Here is a 19,948-nt window from a genome sequence, read left to right as displayed (position 1 = left end):
TAATTGACCTCTGGATGAGCCGGGCTATGCTGCCGTGAAGTAGTTCGAAGTCCTTTGGCGGTATACGGGAGCCTGGCCGTCGACACGAGGTTCGGCTGCAAGGTGCTGCTCATTGCTTCTGCTGTTAAGACAGCGGTGTACTTGTTGCTACCGAAGGAAAGGTCAGCCTTGCCCTTAACCGTGATGACGCCGCGTGGACCGGGCATCTTGAGCTTACGGTAGGCATAATGTGGCACCGCGTTAAATCGAGCGAACGTGGTTTGTCCGAGCAGTGCCTGATAATCACTGCAGAAGGGGACGATTTCGAAGGTTAACTCTTCGGTACGGTAATTGTCTGGTGATCCGAAGACTACCTCGAGGGCAATGGAGCCTGTATAACTGGCTTCCACACCTGGTATAATACCTTTGAAAGTGGCTGTAGTGGGTTTGATCATCGAATGACCGATGCCCATCTTGCGCACTGTGTCCTGATAAAGCAGGTTTAGACTGCTGCCTCCGTCCATAAGGACTCGTGTGAGGTGGAACCCATTAATTATTGGTTCAAGGACTAGTTCGGCTGGATTGCCCTGATTGGCGTTGACCGAACCATCTGTGTGGGTTGACCGGCCCTAGTTTATATTGTGGGATGGATGGTTCCGTTAAGTAGGCATCCCTAGGGGTGCGTACCGGGTACGGTTTGGGAATTTGGGTGGTGTTTACCACGTTCACCGTTTGGACTTGCGGGGGAAATTTCTTTTGCCCTCCTGTGTTCGGTGATCTGGGCTCTTCGTCGCCATCATCGCTTTGGGACCCCCCTTTATTGTTTTTGGCGCCTGCCCTGCCGGCTTGTTTGAAGACCCAGCATTCTCTGTTGATATGGGTGGCTGGCGTCCCTGGGGTGCCACGAATTTGGCATTGACGATCGAGTATGCGGTCCAGACTGGACGGACCCGAATTGTTATTTTTGAGGGGCCCTTTCCGCTGACCAGACTTTGAGCCACTAAACCCGGCATTAACTGCCGTATCTTCGGCATTTTCACCATATTTGCGGCGCTTGTGTTTGTTGCGTCGTGGTTTGCCGTTGCTATCCCTGGCCTCTGATGAGCCAGGTTTGCTTGCTGTGTTGTTACTACGAGCCAACCAGCTATCTTCGCCTGCACAAAAGCGGGTCATAAGTGTTGTGAGGGCTGCCATGGATTTTGGCTTCTCTTAACCGAGGTGCCGGGCGAGCCACTCGTCACAGATGTTATGTTAAATGGCGCTAAGGCCTCTGCGTCCGGACAGTCAACAATTTGGTTCTTCTTAGTTAGGAACCGGGTCCAGAATTTCCTGGCCGATTCTCCTGGCTGCCGAGTTATATGACTTAAATCGTCAGCATCTGGCGGTTGCACATAAGTGCCCTGGAAATTGTCTAGGAATGCATCTGCCAGGCTCTCCCAACTTCTGATGGAGTTTGCCGGCAAGCTATTCAGCCAATGCCGAGTCGTCCCTTTGAGTTTTAGCGGGAGGTACTTGATGGCGTGTAGATCGTCCCCGCGGACCATGTGAATGTGGAGGAAGAAATCTTCTATCCATACCGCGGGGTCTGTAGTACCATCGTATGATTCAATGTTCACGGGTTTAAACCCTTCTAGGAATTCATGATCCATTACTTCATCGGTGAAGCATAGGGGGTGTGCGGCGCCTCTGTGCCGGGCTATGTCACGACGCAGTTCATACGAGTCTTGTCTGCTGTATTCGGCCCGGCCGGACTTGCTTTTAGTGTATCCGGCGTGACGATCACCGTCACGCGTTGGGGCGCGACCCCGTGATCCGTAGATCGATCTTGTATGTCCTGCTTTGTTTTCCAATACGTCTCGCAGGTCCCGCATGTTGCCCCGGGCCTTGGTGTTTTTGTTTGTCTGGCGACGGGGTGCGGGCTGGACTTCGGGCTGATATGCCCCTCTGTCTCGGTCACGAGGTGGCCGATCAGCCGCATCATACGCTGGTAATGTAGGTTTGAATGCTTCCTCCTCGAGTTGGGGTAGCAACCTGCGCTTTGGGTAACTCTTGGTTGGGCGTTCGAGTTCGTATTCCTTGGTCGCCAGGACTTCAGTCCATCTATCCGCTAACAGATCTTGATCAGCTTGAAGCTGTTGCTGCTTTTTCTTCAGGCTGTTTGCTGTGGCTATAAGCCGGCGCTCGAAGCGCTCCTGCTTGACGGGATCCTCAGGCACGATAAATTCTTCGTCGCCGAGGCTCACCTCGTCTTCGGAGAGAGGCATGTAATTTTCATCCTCTGATTCTCCGTCTGCTGCCTGTTCTGGAGGGCTAGCTTGTTCATCCTCCCGCTCGAGGTTTGGCTGGAGGGGATTGTCGTCGTCTTCGGCACTATCCGGAGCGTTATTGTCTCTTGTGCCGGTATCACTGCTTTTGCTATGGCGGGACGTAGAGCGGCACCGCTGACGTCGGTGCTTGGATTGCTTCTTGGGGGGATTATCCTCCGCTGTCTTATCGCCATCGCCTTCTTTTGGGGTGTCCGCCATGTATATATCATATGCTGAGGTGGCAGTCCAGCGCCCTATGGGCGGTGGTTCCTGTTCGTCTCCTGCATTGTCGTCCATACCGTCGATGTCTTCGGAGTCGAAATCGAGCATGTTGGTTAAATCGTCGACAGTGGCTATTAAGTGGGTGGTGGGTGGGGAGCGAATTTCTTCGTCGTCCGCATCCCATTCTAGCCGAACATAGTTTGGCCAAGGGTCTCCTGACAAGGAGAGAGACCTCAATGAGTTTAGCACGTCGCCAAAGGGCGAGTGCTGAAAGATATCCGCGGAGGTAAACTCCATGATCGGTGCCCAATCGGATTCGATAGGCACGGGGTTTTGGGTGTCTTAATATTACTTTAGTTGACCATAGTGGAAGCTTTAGCATGATCCTTTATTCTAACAGGGAAAGGTGGTTTCTCGATATAAGTAGTCAGAACAATAGGATCATTAGAAGTGATAGTTTTTTCTTCAACTTTGATGGGTTCAACTACTTTTACTTTAATGGGAGGATGATAATTAAACCACTTCTCCTTAGGGAGATCGACATGATTAGCAAATGATTCACAGAAAGAAGCTACTATCTCAGAGTCAAGTCCATATTTAGTGCTAAATTCACGGAAAACATCGGTATCCATAAAAGATTTAACACAATCAAACTTAGGTGTCATACCTGACTCCTTACCTTCGTCGAGATCCCAGTCTTCAGAGTTGCGTTTAATTCTTTCCAATAAATCCCATCTGAATTCAATAGTCCTCATCATAAACCAGTACAAGAAGTATCGAGCTTGGAACGATTGTTGTCAGAAAGCCGAGCATAAAATTTTTGAATAATAATTTCTCTTGGAAGCTCATGATTGGGGCATGAATATAACATTGACTTAAGCCTCCCCCAAGCTTGAGCGATGCTTTCTCCTTCGCAAGGCCAAAAATTATATATATAATTACGATCACGATGAACAAGATGCATAGGTGCTACCTCTTGAGCACTGCACTGGTTTTCCCTTGAAGAGGAAAGGGTGATGCAGTAAAGCAGCGTAAGTATTTCCCTCAGTTTTTGAGAACCAAGGTATCAATCCAGTAGGAGACCACAAACGAGTTCCTCGCACCTACACAAACAAATAAATCCTCGTAACCAACGCGATAAGGGGTTGTCAATCCCTACAAGGTCACTGATACGTCTCCAACGTATCAATAATTTTTGATTGCTCCATGCTATATTATCTTCTGTTTTGGACATTATTGGGCTTTATTATACACTTTTATATTATTTTTGGGACTAACCTATTAACCGGAGGCCCAGCCCAGAATTGCTGTTTTTTTGCCTATTTCAGAGTTTCGCAGAAAAAGAATATCAAACGGAGTCCAAACGGAATGAAACCTTCGGACTCCGTTTGGACTCCGTTTGATATTCTTTTTCTGCGAAACTCTGAAATAGGCAAAAAACAACAATTCTGGGCTGGGCCTCCGGTTAATAGGTTAGTCCCAAAAATAATATAAAAGTGTATAATAAAGCCCATTAATGTCCAAAACAGAATATAATATAGCATGGAACAATAAAAAATTATAGATACGTTCGAGACGTATCAAGCATCCCCAAGCTTAATTCCTGCTCGTCCTCGAGCAGGTAAGTGATAAAAACAGAATTTTTGATGTGGAATGCTACTTAGCATAATTTCAATATAATTCTTCTTATTGGGGCATGAATATTCAGATTTGATATGATTCAAGATAAAAGTTTAATGTTGACATAAAAACAATAATACTTCAAGCATACTAACTAAGCAATTATGTCTTATCAAAATAACATAGCCAAAGCAAGTTATCCCTACAAAATCATATACTCTGGCTATGCTCCATCTTCCCCACACAAAATATTCATATCATGTACGACCCCGGTTTTAGCCAAGCAATTGGTTCATACTTTTAACGCGCTTTAGCCTTTTCAACTCTTACGCAATACATGAGCGCATGCCATGGATATAGCACTATGGTGGAATAAGGTATAATGGTAGGGGTTATGTGGGAAGACAAAAAAGGAGAAAGTGTCACATCAACGAGGCTAATCAACGGGCTATGGAGATGCCCATCAATTGATGTTAATGCGAGGAGTAGGGATTGCCATGCAACGGATGCACTAGAGCTATAAGTGTATGAAAGCTCAAAAAGAAACTAAGTGGGTGTGCATCCAACTTGCTTGCTCACGAAGACCTCGGGCATTTGAGGAAGCCCATCATTGGAATATACAAGTCAAGTTCTATAATGAAATTTCCCACTAGTATATGAAAGTGACAAAATGAGAGACTCTCTATTATGAAAATCACGGTGCTACTTTGAAGCACAAGTGTGGTAAAAGGATAGTAACATTGCCCCTTCTCTCTTTTTCTCTCATTTTTTATTTGGGCCTTTTCTCTTTCTTTTTTGTGGCCCCTCTTTTTTTAGTCCGGAGTTTCATCCCGACTTGTGGGGGAATCATAGTCTCCATCATCCTTTCCTCACTTGGGACAATGCTCTAATAATGATGATCATCACACTTTTATTTACTTACAACTCAATACTTAGAACAAAATATGACTCTATATGAATGCCTCTGGCGTTGTACCGGGATATGCAATGAATCAAGAGCGACATGTATGAAAGAATTATGAACGGTGGCTTTGCCACAAATACAATGTCAACTACATGATCATGCAAAGAAATATGACAATAATGGAGCGTGTCATGATAAACGAAACGGTGGAAAGTTGCATGGCAATATATCTCGGAATGGCTATGGAAATGCCATGATAGGTAGGTATGGTGGCTGTTTTGAGGAAGATATAAGGAGGTTTATGTGTGATAGAGCGTATCATATCACGGGGTTTGGATGCACCGACGAAGTTTGCACCAACTCTCAAGGTGAGAAAGGGCAATGCACAGTACCGAAGAGGCTAGAAAATTGCGGAAAGGTAAGTGTGCGTATAATCCATGGACTCACATTAGTCATAAAGAACTCATATACTTATTGCAAAAATTTATTAGCCCTCGAAGCAAAGTACTACTACGCATGCTCCTAGGGGAAGAGTTGGTAGGAGTTAACCATCGCGTGATCCCGACCGCCACACAAAGGAAGACAATCAACAAATACCTCATGCTCCGACTTCGTTACATAACGGTTCACCATACGTGCATGCTACGGGAATCGCAAACTCCAACACATGTATTTTGCAATTCCACAATTACTCAACTAGCACAACTATGATATTACCACCTTTATATCTCAAAACAATTATCAAGCATCAAATTTCTCATGATATTAATTAAAGCAAATTGCCATGCTATTTTAAGATCCTCAAAATAATATAAGTGAAGCATGAGAGATCAATAGTTTCTATAAAACAAATCCACCATCGTGCTCTAAAAGATATAAGTGAAGCACTAGAGGAAAACTATATAGCTCAAAAAATATAAGTGAAGCACATAGAGTATTCTAATAAATTCCGAATCAAGTGTGACTCTCTCAAAAGGTGTGTACAGCAAGGATGATTGTGGTAAACTAACAAATAAAGACTCAAATAATACAAGATGCTCCAAGCAAAACACATATCATGTGGTGAATAAAAATATAACTCCCAGTGAAGTTACCGATGGAAGTAGACGAAAGAGGGGATGCCTTCCGGGGCATCCCCAAGCTTTGGCTTTTAGGTGTCCTTAGATTATCTTGGGGTGCCATGGGCATCCCCAAGCTTAGGCTCTTGCCACTCCTTGTTCCATAATCCATCAAATCTTTCACCCAAAACTTGAAAACTTCACAACACAAAACTCAGCAGAAAATCTCATGAGCTCCGTTAGCGAAAGAAAACAAAAGACCACTTCAAGCTACTGTAATGAAATCATTATTTATTTATATTGGTGTTAAACCTACTGTATTCCAACTTCTCTATGGTTTATAAACTATTTTACTAGCCCTAGATTCATCAAAATAAGCAAACAACACACGAAAAACAGAATCTGTCAAAAACAGAACAGTCTGTAGTAATCTGTAACTAACGCAAACTTCTGGAACTCCAAAACATCTACCAAAATAGGCGACCTATATAATTTGTTTATTGATCAACAGCAATTGGAATCAATATTTTATCACGTTCTGGTGATTTTTAACAATTAGTTTCGTGAACAGAAAGTTTCTGGAATTTACAGCAAGATCAAATAACTATCATCCAAGAAGATCCTATAGGTTAAACTTGGCACAAACACTAATTAAAACATAAAAAGACATGTAACCAGAGGCTAGATCAAATATTTATTCCTAAACAAAAGAAAAAAGAAAAAAAACTAAAAATAAAATTGGGTTGCCTCCCAACAAGCGCTATCGTTTAACGCCCCTAGCTAGGCATAATAGCAAGGATAGATCTAGGTATTGCCATAATAATAAGATAGATCATTAAAACTCATTTCATACTCTCTACGTTCGGCAGCAAGTTTTCTTTGTGGCAAGCAAAAGTAATCAAAAGGGCTAAATTTAATGGGACAAAAATCCCCAAGATCAACTTTAGGAGGTATAGGTTCCTCCTTCGGCCCTTCATATTGCACAACCAATTCATCATTATAAGCATTCTTTTGATAGAACTTGGTGAGCCTATATTCGAGAGAATATCCTAGCTCATTATTTCGAATAGAAAAATCATCATTAAGTTCAGAAATTCTATCAACTAGAATATTGGTAGGAACCTTTTTTCTAAGGTTTTCATTAAAAGCAACATAATCTAGAGATTGAAAATGCATTATTTCCTCTTGATCAAATAAGATAGTTTCTATGGGAGAACGTCCAGCGTCCACCCTATAATGCGCAAAGATTCTTTGGCCTCTTTTATAATAAATCTGAACTCATGATCCAAAAAGATAGTAGCGGCGCGCTTAACGGAAGAGTGCTCAATGTTAGAAAATTCTAGGAAAATCCTCTGTATGCAAGGATGCATGTGCATAAATTGTCTTTCAAGTTCAACTACAAGCATGGCGATAGCATCTGCAAGACTACTAGTTCTATGAAGAATAGAACTACCCATAGAAGGCAAAGCACCGGCACAAGTAAAGAAATCTTGGATAACTCCTTTTCCAATAATGTTACCACTACCAATTCGGAATTTTTTTGTATGTAAGGTAGGGGATTCTTTAGCAGGAGCATCAGAATTTTCCATGATATTATTATTGTCCTTATCGACAATAATTTCCCCAATTTTAGACATAACGGCAGAAAGAGCAAAAGGGAAAAGAAGAGGGAGGAAGGTGAATAAAACGGCAAGGGTGAAGTGGGGGAGAGGAAAACGAGAGGCAAATGGCAAATAATGTAATGCGGGAGATAAGGGTTTGTGATGGGTACTTGGTATGTTGACTTTTGCATAGACTCCCCGGCAACGGCGCCAGAAATCCTTCTTGCTACCTCTTGAGCACTGCGTTGGTTTTCCCTTGAAGAGGAAAGGGTGATGCAGTAAAGCAGCGTCAGTATTTCCCTCAGTTTTTGAGAACCAAGGTATCAATCCAATAGGAGACCACGCACGAGTCCCTCGCACCTACACAAACAAATAAATCCTCGCAACCAACGCGATAAGGGGTTGTCAATCCCTACACGGTCACTTACGAGAGTGAGATCTGGTAGATATGATAAGATAATATGTTTGGTATTTTTATGATAAAGATGCAAAGTAAAATAAAAAGGCAATAAAAATAACTAAGTGTTGGAAGATTAATATGATGGAAAATAGCCCCGGGGGGCCATAGGTTTCACTAGTGGCTTCTCTCAAGAGCATAAGTATTACGGTGGGTGAACAAATTACTGTTGAGCAATTTATAGAATTGAGCATAGTTATGAGAATATCTAGGTATGATCATGTATATAGGCATCACGTCCGAGACAAGTAGACCGACTCCTGCCTGCATCTACTACTATTACTCCACACATCGACCGCTATCCAGCATGCATCTAGAGTATTAAGTTCAAAAGAACAAAGTAACGCTTTAAGCAAGATGACATGATGTAGAGGGATAAACTCATGCAATATGATATAAACCCCATCTTGTTATCCTCGATGGCAACAATACAATACGTGCCTTGCTCCCCCTACTGTCACTAGGAAAGGACACCGCAAGATTGAACCCAAAGCTAAGCACTTCTCCCATTGCAAGAAAGATCAATCTAGTAGGCCAAACCAAACTGATAATTCGAAGAGACTTGCAAAGATAACCAATCATACATAAAAGAATTCAGAGAAGATTCAAATATTGTTCATAGATAAACTTGATCATAAACCCGCAATTCATCGGTCTCAACAAACACACCGCAAAACAAGATTACATCGAATAGATCTCCACGAGAGAGGGGGAGAACATTGTATTGAGATCCAAAAAGAGAGAAGAAGCAATCTAGCTAATAACTATGGACCCGAAGGTCTGAGGTAAACTACTCACATATCATCGGAGAGGCTATGGTGTTGATGTAGAAGCTCTCCGTGATCGATGCCCCCTCCGGCGGAGCTCCGGAACAGGCCCCAAGATGGGATCTCACGGGTACAGAAGATTGCGGTGATGGAATTAGGTTTTTGGCTCCGTGTCTGGTAGTTTGGGGGTACGTAGGTATATATAGGAGGAAGAAGTACGTCGGTGGAGCAACATGGGGCCCACGAGGGTGGAGGGCGCGCCCCCTACCTCGTGCCTTCCTGGTAGATGTCTTGACGTAGGGTCCAAGTCCTCTGGATCATGTTCGTTCCGAAAATCACGTTCCCGAATGTTTCATTCCGTTTGGACTCCGTTTGATATTCTTTTTCTGCGAAACTTTGAAATAGGCAAAAAACAGCAATTCTGGGCTGGCCCTCCGGTTAATAGGTTAGTCCCAAAAATAATATAAAAGTGTATAATAAAGCTCATTAATGTCCAAAACAGAATATAATATAGCATGGAACAATAAAAAATTATAGATACGTTGGAGACGTATCAATAGGATAAAACTTCTGATGAAATTCCAATTTCAATCGTTTGTAGTTCCATGATCCCATATCATCACAGAGCCTATACCATGTCAATGCCTCTCCCTTCAAAGATAAAGGGAAGACCTTCTTCTTGATAACATCCTCGGGCATACCTGCAAGCTTAAATAATCCACAAACTTCATCCACATAGATTAAGTGCAAATCGGGATGCAATGTTCCATCACCTGTGAAAGGATTAGCTAGTAGTTTCTCTATCATACCCGAAGGAATTTCAAAGTAAACATTTTCAGTAGGTTTAGTAGGTTGAGGAGCAACTCTTTGCTCTACTGGTCGGGGTGAAGATACCCCGTACAAGCCCCTAAAAAGGACTACTTTCCATAGTAACAAGTGATAGTAAATTTCAGCACACTATATAAATTTTTCCTTACCAAATTCCGCTTACCAAAGGCACTTCACTCCCCGGCAACGGTGCCAGAAAAGATTCTTGATGACCCACAAGTATAGGGAATCTATCGTAGTCCTTTCGATAAGTAAGAGTGTCGAACCCAATGAGGAGCAGAAGGAAATGACAAGAGGTTTTAAGTAAGGTATTCTCTGCAACCACTGAAATTATCGGTAGTAGATAGTTTTGTGGTAAGGTAATTTGTGACGGGTAACAAGTAATGAAAGTAAATAAGTGCATAAAGGTGGCCCAATCCTTTTTGTAGCAAAGGACAAGCCTGGAAAAATTCTTATATGAAGGAAAACGCTCCCGAGGACACATGGGAATTATTGTCAAGCTAGTTTTTATTACGCTCATATGATTCGCGTTCGTTACTTTCATAATCTGATATGTGGGTGGACCGGTGCTTGGGTGCTTCCCTTCCTTGGACAAGCATCCCACTTATGATTAACTACTGTCGCAAGCATCCGCAACTACGAAAGAAGAATTAAGGCAAACCTAACCATAGCATTAAACATATGGATCCAAATCAGCCCCTTACGAAGCAACACATAAACTAGGGTTTAAGCTTCTACCACTCTAGCAACCCATCATCGACTTATTACTTCCCAATGCCTTCCCCTAGGCCCAAATAATGGTGAAGTGTCATGTAGTCGACGTTCACATAACACCACTAGAGGAAAGACAACATACATCTCATCAAAATATCGAACGAATACCAAATTCACATGACTACTTATAGCAAGACTTCTCCCATGTCCTGAGGAACAAACGTAACTACTCACAAATAATATTCATGTTCATAATCAGAGGGGTATTAATATGCATTAAGGATCTGAACATATAATCTTCCACCGAATAAACCAACTAGCATCAACTACAAGGAGTAATCAACACTACTAGCAACCCACAGGTACTAATCCGTGGCTTTGTGACAAAGATTGGATACAAGAGATGAACTAGGGTTTGAAAGGAGATGGTGCTGGTGAAGATGTTGATGGAGATTGACCCCCTCCCGCTGAGAGGATCGATGGCGATGACGATGGCGACGATTTCCCCCTCCCGGAGGGATGTTTCCCCGGCAGAACAGCTCCGCCGGAGCCCTAGATTGGTTCCGCCAAGGTTCCGCCTCGTGGCGGCAGTGTTTCGTCCCAAAAGCTTCCTCTTGATTTTTTCCAGGGTGAAAGACACCATATAGCCAAAGATGGGCACCGGAGGCCTGCCAGGTGGCCCACGAGGCAGGGGGCGCGCCCAGGGGTGTAGGGCGCGCCCCCCACCCTCGTGGATGGTGGGTGGCCCCCCTCTGGTACTTTCTTCGCTTAGTATTTTTTATTAATTCCAAAAATAACTTCCGTGGAGTTTCAGGACTTTTGGAGTTGTGCAGAATAGGTCTCTAATATTTGCTCCTTTTCCAGCCCAGAATTCCAGCTGCCGGCATTCTCCCTCTTCGTGTAAACCTTGTAAAATAAGAGAGAAAAGGCATAAGTATTGTGACATAATGTGTAATAACAGCCCATAACGCAATAAATGTCAATATCAAAGCATGATGGAAAATGGACGTATCATCGATCGTGCTCGATGACTTTAACAAAGTTCGTCTAAAATAGCTTCAAACATGAACACAAAATTGAGCATTTACGGCCCACGAAACTACAAACGGATTGCCTGAATGGAACCGTAACATCGATGTGCATCTTTTTTGTGTAGAGCTTGTCTTGACTCGAAGTACCATTGTGTTGATTAGAGGGGAGAAGGAAGAAAGGAGATTAGGGAGGAGGTTAGCGGAGGTAGAAGAAGAAGCACGTACAGAGCTCGCATCCCTCTAGCCTCCTCTCGTGCAAGGGGCCCACCCATGTGCCCTCCCTGTGGCTCAGCTTAGACAAACTCACAAGAAACTGCCGATCTGAGCATCCCAGCGAGCCAAGCCCAGAAGTGCTTTAAGTTCCGTGCGATGCAGGCCCAACAGTGAGCGCATGTAGCCAAGTAGCCCAGTTTTTCCTGTGCGGGCCTTGTTGATCCTAATGCACGCAACCAAACGCACCCAGCGAGACCAGAGTCGTGAGTGTCCATTGTTTTGTGTTGGATGGGATCGTAGTATAGGCCCAGTTGGCCCAATTGAATCTAAGATGGCCCAATAAACCATTGGAACGGTCCGAGGCGCTTAGCACTCACAACGCTGGGAACGAAGACTATACGCACGATTTACTTTCGATCAAGAGCATCTCTACCAGATCCGCAAACGCGCGGCCACAAAAAGCATATAAGGTATACCGTAAATTGTATTTACGGTGTGGCGAGCGTTCCGGCCAAATAGATCGCGCAAACGCATCCCATTGTGGGATGCGTTTGCGGGATCTGTTCGGCCGGAGCACTCGCTGCATCGTAAATTTTTCATAAAACATCAGACAAACTACACATTTCGTAATAATGTCTACTCAATGGAAACAAAAGTAAATTTAATATACGAATATATAAATAGTCAAGAAAATCACAATAGACCAGTAGTCACCATTACAACAAATGTTTGAACTGAAATAATTATTACAGCACCAAATTATCCAAATCTCACACGGATAGAAATGGATACAAATGGGGATATTTCTCCCCCAATAGAGTTTCCACCAATGCTCAATAAGATCATGCTAAAGTTGGTTGTGCGAAGCACGGTCCTCGATCTTCCGGTAAGTCTCAAGAAATGCATTGATATCACTTGCACCCCTGGCCGACTTCGCACGGCTACCAACATTGTCATAGTTGTACTCCAAGTCCAAATCCCTCTCGTCCTCGACGATCATGTTGTGTAAAATTACACAAGTAGTCATGATGTTTCCAAGGGATTTACTATCCCAGAAGCGAGCAGGACCTTGAACAATGGCAAACCGAGCTTGCAACACACCAAATGGCCTCTCAATATCCTTTCGGCATGCTTCTTGTGCTTCGGCAAAAAAATTGCTTCTTGATCTTGGGGTCACTAATGGTCTGAACAAACGTAGACCATGATGGATAAATACCATTGGCAAGATAGTAACCCATGGTATAGTCATGGCCATTAATGGTATAGTTGCAAGTAGGAGCTTTGCTACTATCTAGTTGGCAAATAAATGAGATCGTTGCAAAAAGTTGATATCCTCCAGGTACCCGGCAAACCAAAGAAGCAATGCCAAATGCACACATCATGTGAGGCCACAGCTTCAAGAACAATGGTGGGTTTCCCTTTGTGGCCCGTGTATTTCCCTGCCCAAATCACCGAGCAGTTCTTCCACCTCCAACGCATGCAACCTATACTACCTAGCATGCCCGGCCATCCCCATGCTTCGTTCATTTCCATGAGCTTCTTCACGTTGAAGGAAATATTCCCTAGAGACAATAATAAAGTTGTTATTTATATTTCCTTATATCATGATAAATATTTATTATTCATGCTAGAATTGTATTAACCAGATACTTAGGACATGTGTGAATACATAGACAAACAGAGTGTCCCTAGTATGCCTCTACTTGACTAACTCGTTAATCAAAGATGGTTAAGTTTCCTGACCATAGACATGTGTTGTCATTTGATGAATCGGATCACATCATTAGAGAATGATGTGATGGACAAGACCCATTCGTTAGCTTAGCATAATGATCATTTAGTTTTATTGCTATTGCTTTCTTCATGACTTATACATATTCCTCTGACTATGAGATTATGCAACTCCCGAATACCGGAGGAACAATTTGTGTGCTATTAAACGTCACAACGTAACTGGGTGATTATAAAGATGCTCTACAGGTGTCTCCGAAGGTGTTTGTTGAGTTGGCATAGATCAAGAATAGGATTTGTCACTCTGTGAATCGGAGAGGTATCTCTGGGCCCTCTCGGTAATGCACATCACTATAAGCCTTGCAAGCAATGTGACTAATGAGTTAGTTACGGGATGATGCATTACGGAACGAGTAAAGAGACTTTCCGGTAACGAGATTGAACAAGGTATGAGGATACCGACGATCGAATCTCGCGCAAGTAACATAAAAGTGATAAAGGGAATGACGTATGTTGTTATGTGGTTTGACCGATAAAGATCTTCATAGAATATGTAAGTGAAGGAAATATGCCCTAGAGGCAATAATAAAGTTATTATTTATTTCCTCATGTCATGATAAATGTTTATTATTCATGCTAGAATTGTATTAACCGGAAACATAATACATGTGTGAATACATAGACAAACATAGTGTCACTAGTATGCCTCTACTTGACTAGCTCATTGATCAAAGATGGTTGAGTTTCCTAACCATAGACATGAGTTGTCATTTGATTAACGGGATCAAATCATTAGGAGAATGATGTGATTGACTTGACCCATTCCGTTAGCTTAGCACTTGATCGTTTAGTTTACTGCTATTGCTTTCTTCATGACTTATACATGTTCCTATGACTATGAGATTATGCAACTCCCGATTACCGGAGGAACACTTTGTGTGCTACCAAACGTCACAACGTAACTGGGTGATTATAAAAGGTGCTCTACAAGTGTCTCCGATGGTACTTGTTGGGTTGGCATAGATCGAGATTAGGATTTGTCACTCCGATTGTCGGAGAGGTATCTCTGGGCCCTCTCGGTAATGCACATCACTATAAGCCTTGCAAGCAATGTGACTAATGAGTTAGTTGCGGGATGATGCATTACGGAACGAGTAAAGAGACTTTCCGGTAACGAGATTGAGCTAGGTATTGAGATACCGATGATCGAATCTCGGGCAAGTAACATACCGATGACAAAGGGAACAATGTTTGTTGTTATGCGGTTTGACCGATAAAGATCTTCATAGAATATGTGGGAGCCAATATGAGCATCCAGGTTCCGCTATTGGTTATTGACCGAAGACGTGTCTCGGTCATGTCTACATAGTTCTCGAACCCGTAGGGTCCGCACGCTTAAAGTTCGGTGACGATCGATATTATGAGTTTATGTGTTTTGATGTACCAAAGGTAGTTCGGAGTCCCGGATATGATCACGGACATGACGAGGAGTCTCGAAATGGTCGAGACATAAAGATCGATATATTGGACGGCTATATTCGGACACCGGAAGTGTTCCGGGTGGTTTCAGAGAAAACCGGAGTGCTGGAGGGTTACCGGAACCCCCCACCCCCCCCCCCCCGGGGGAGAAATTGTTGGAAATATGCCCTAGAGGCAATAATAAATTGGATATTATTATATTTCCTTGTTCACGATAATCGTTTATTATCCATGCTAGAATTGTATTGATAGGAAACTCAGATACATGTGTGGATACATAGACAACACCATGTCCCTAGTAAGCCTCTAGTTGACTAGCTCGTTGATCAATAGATGGTTACGGTTTCCTGACCATGGACATTGGATGTCGTTGATAACGGGATCACATCATTAGGAGAATGATGTGATGGACAAGACCCAATCCTAAGCCTAGCACAAGATCGTGTAGTTCGTTTGCTCAGAGCTTTTCTAATGTCAAGTATCAGTTCCTTAGACCATGAGATTGTGCAACTCCTGGATACCGTAGGAATGCTTTGGGTGTACCAAACGTCACAACGTAACTGGGTGGCTATAAAGGTGCACTACAGGTATTTCCGAAAGTGTCTGTTGGGTTGGCACGAATCGAGACTGGGATTTGTCACTCCGTGTAAACGGAGAGGTATCTCTGGGCCCACTCGGTAGGACATCATCATAATGTGCACAGTGTGACCAAGGAGTTGATCACGGGATGATGTGAGTTACGGAACGAGTAAAGAGACTTGCCGGTAACGAGATTGAACAAGGTATAGGGATACCGACGATCGAATCTCGGGCAAGTAACATACCGATAGACAAAGGGAATTGAATACGGGATTGATTGAATCCCCGACATCGTGGTTCATCCGATGAGATCATCGTGGAACATGTGGGAGCCAACATGGGTATCCAGATCCCGCTGTTGGTTATTGACCGGAGAACGTCTCGGTCATGTCTGCATGGTTCCCGAACCCGTAGGGTCTACACACTTAAGGTTCGATGACGCTAGGGTTATAGGGAAAGTATGTACGTGGTTACCGAATGTTGTTCGGAGTCCCGGATGAGATCCCGGGCATCACGAGGAGTTCCGGAATGGTCCGGAGGTAAAGATTTATATATGGGAAGTCCTGTTTTGGTCACCGGAAAAGTTTCGGGTGTTATCGGTAATGTACCGGGACCACCGAGAGGGTCCCGGGGGTCCACCAAGTGGGGCCACCAGCCCCAGAAGGCTGCGTGGGCCAAGTGTGGGAGGGGACCAGCCCCAGGTGGGCTGGTGCGCCCCCCCACCAAGGCCCAAGGCGCATGGGAGAGTGGGAGGGGGCAAACCCTAGGTCCAGATGGGCCTTAAGGCCCACCCTAGTGGCGCCCCCCCTCTCCTCCCCTTGGCCGCCCCCCTTGATGGGATCTAGGGCTGGCCGCCAGCCCTTGGGGGTGGAAACCCTAGAAGGGGCGCAGCCCCCTCCCCCCCTATATATAGTTGAGGTTTGGGCTGCCCAAGACACATGAGAACGTCTCTCTTTCGGTGCAGCCCTACCCCTCTCCCTCCTCCTCCTCTCCCGCGGTGCTTGGCGAAGCCCTGTGGGATTGCCACGCTCCTCCATCACCACCACGCCGTCGTGTTGCTGCTGGATGGAGTCTTCCCCAACCTCTCCCTCTCTCCTTGCTGGATCAAGGCGTGGGAGACGTCACCGGGCTGCACGTGTGTTGAACGCGGAGGCACCGTTCTTCGGTGCTTAGATCGGAATCAACCGCGATCTGAATCGCTTCGAGTACGACTCCCTCATCCGCATTCTTGCAACGCTTCCGCATCGCGATCTACAAGGGTATGTAGATCCACCCCCCTTCCCCTCGTTGCTAGAGTACTCCATAGATTGATCTTGGTGATGCGTAGAAAATTTTGAATTTCTGCTACGTTCCCCAACAGAAATAGTGGGCCTTATGGGCCTTAGTGGAGAGAGAGAGAGGTTTGGCCTAGGGCAGGCCGTGCCCCTCCCCCTCTGGTCCGAATTGGACTAAGAGAGGGGGGGCGGCGCCCCCTTTCCTTCTCCCTCTCCCCCTTCCTTTCCCCCTCCTAGTAGGAGTAGGAAAGAGGGGAGTCCTACCCCTACTAGGAGGAGGACTCCTCCTCCTGGCGCGCCCTACAGGGCCGGCCGGCCTCCTCCCTTGCTCCTTTATATATGGGGACAGGGGGCACCTCTAGACACACAAGTTGATCTGTTGATCTCTCCCAGCCGTGTGGGGTGCCCCCTCCACCATATTCCACCTCGGTAATATCGTAGCGGTGCTTAGGCAAAGCCCTGCATCGGTAGCATCATCAACACCATCATCACGCCGTCGTGCTGATCGAACTCTCCCGCAAAGCTCTGTTGGATCGGAGTTCATGGGACATCATCAAGCTAAACGTGTGCTGAACTCGGAGGTGCCGTGCGTTCGGTACTTGGATCGGTCGGATCATGAAGACGTTCGACTACATCAACCGTGTTGTCATAACGCTTCCGCTTTCGGTCTACGAGGGTACGTGGACACACTCTCCCCTCTCGTTGCTATGCATCACCATGATCTTGTGTGTGCGTAGGAATTTTTTTGAAATTACTACGTTCCCCAACAGTAAGAGCCAATATGAGCATCCAGGTTCCGCTATTGGTTATTGACTGGAGATGTGTCTCGGTCATGTCTACTTAGTTCTCGAACCCGTAGGGTCCGCATGCTTAATGTTCGATGACGATTTGTATTATGAGTTATGTGTTTTGGTGACAGAAGTTTGTTCGGAGTCCCGGATGAGATCACGGACATGACGATGAGTCTTGAAATGGTCGAGAGGTAAAGATTGATATATTGGACGAAGGTATTCGGACACCGGAAAAGTTTCGGGACGTTTCAGATATTTATCGTGGAGGGGTTACCGGAATCCCCCGGGGAAGTTATGGGCCTTGATGTGCCATAAGGGAGTACGAGAGGGAAGGCCACAAGGTGGAGCCCCCCCCCAAGGCAGTCCGAATTGGACTAGGGGGAGGGGGCGCGGCCCCCTCTTTCCTTTCCCTCTCCCTCTCCTTCCCTCCTCCTCCCTCTTGGAATGGGAATGTGAATCCAACTAGGATAGGGAATCCTAATTGGACTCCCCCCTTGGCGCGCCCTCCTTGGCCGCCGGCCTCCTCCCCCCCCCCCCTCCTTTATATACGTGGCCAGGGGGCACCCCAAAGGCACAACAGTTGTTTTCTTAGCCGTGTGCGGTGCCCCCTCCACAGTTTACCACCTCGGTCATATTGTCGTAGTGCTTAGGTGAAGCCCTGCGCGGATCACATCACCAACACCGTCACCACGCCGTCGTGCTGACGGAACTCTCCCTCGACTCTCTACTGGATCAAGAGCTCGAGGGACGTCATCGAGCTGAACATGTGCTAAACATGGAGGTGCCATACGTTCAGTACTTGGATCGGTTGAATCGTGAAGACGTTCGACTACATCAACCGCGTTACTAAACGCTTCCGCTTTCGGTCTGCGAGGGTACGTGGACACACTCTCCCCTCCCGTTGCTATGCACCTCCTAGATAGATCTTGCGTGATCGTAGGAATTTTTTTGAATTACTACGTTCCCCAACACACGTCACCTTCTTTTGGAGCGCGAAGATACTCCGGGCCAAAAACACGGATTATTGTCTTCGCTAACATAGAGACACTTTTTGATGGTGGTATCCTTGCCAATGCAAAGACATTCATCTGCATAGTCGGCCAGAACAATATATGCAATCTCTCGCATCGCCGCCGATTTTTTTTATATGCACTAAAATCAATCAACCTGGCGTCATTCCTGCGCCGGGTGAAGAAACAACGATTTTGCTCGCAAGCCTCGACGATGCGGAAAAAAGTGACATACACATTTGATATCGCCTACGAAAGAGGTTAGCCGGATATGTCGGTACCTCGGCGAAGTAGTCCTTCATGAGCATTTTGTCGCCGAGAGCTCGGTTACAGGGAATGCATAGCTGGCCGACCATCGACTAGCGCCGGTTTTTAGGCGGCCCCGTCTCAAATTCGTCGACGAGATGCAAAAACACTAGATTTTCATCATCGTCGTCGAGGATCAAATCTTCTATGTCCGAATCGTCGAACGAAGACGGCGAGGACGAACTCCATTCCATCTACAATGTGCACAGAAGCCGAATAAGCTTCACCCGAACCCAATCCGGGCCAAAATCGAGCACTTACCGGAATGAGCATCACCCAAACATACCTCACCGGAAACAAGCCGAGTCGCGCTACCCTTTCTCCTTCCCGCCGGCCGACACCGCGCTGCCCCTTTCTTCTCCCCCCGACCGAAGCAGCGCTGCGCCGCCCTCTTCCCCTGACGCGCGTTGGCCAGAGTAGGCGGAACCAACCGGATCCACAAGGAAAGAGCCCAAGCGCCGAGCTCCCGTGCGGATCCATGGCGCCGCCAGCGGCGGCGAGCCGCGTGTGCAAATGGTCACCCCCGCTACCGAGAGTTGGTGGAGTGGATGCAGCATGGGGCAGCGGAGCTTTCGGGCGGCGTGGGGCAGCTGGAAGCGGCGGGGATTTGCGGCAGCGGCGAGTGGAAGCGGATGAAAATGCGTCGCGCCAGCCGAAAGGGGTTTCGGCAAAATCGAGCGGATTCCGGCACATATGAAGGAAACAGGCTCGCGGATGCTGGATCCCACAAAAAAAAATTCCGGGACGGCCCAATTTGGTGGATCTGCTCGGGCCGGCGATACGGGATGGATCCCTCAAACCGGCGGTTATTTTAGCGGATGGCCCGGTTTGCGGGATCTACTAGAGATGCTGTACCAGTCAATCGGACGGCCAAGGAAGCCTAAAAGTGACGATCCAATGGCCTGATAAGTGCAGGAAAAATGTTCAGTTATATTGTATCAAATATGTTTGTGTACCAAAAAACTTAGCTACCTGTGTAACAGCTGCATCAATCCTGGTGTTGTCTTTGCATTTGGTGGATGAACTGTGTTATCATTGGACCCAACTTAGGATTTATTTTTCGGACCCCCCCCCCCCC

This window comes from Triticum aestivum, chromosome 3D (genome assembly GCF_018294505.1).
Source record: "Triticum aestivum cultivar Chinese Spring chromosome 3D, IWGSC CS RefSeq v2.1, whole genome shotgun sequence".
NCBI lineage: Eukaryota > Viridiplantae > Streptophyta > Magnoliopsida > Poales > Poaceae > Triticum > Triticum aestivum.
Note: the sequence above shows the minus strand (reverse complement) of the source record.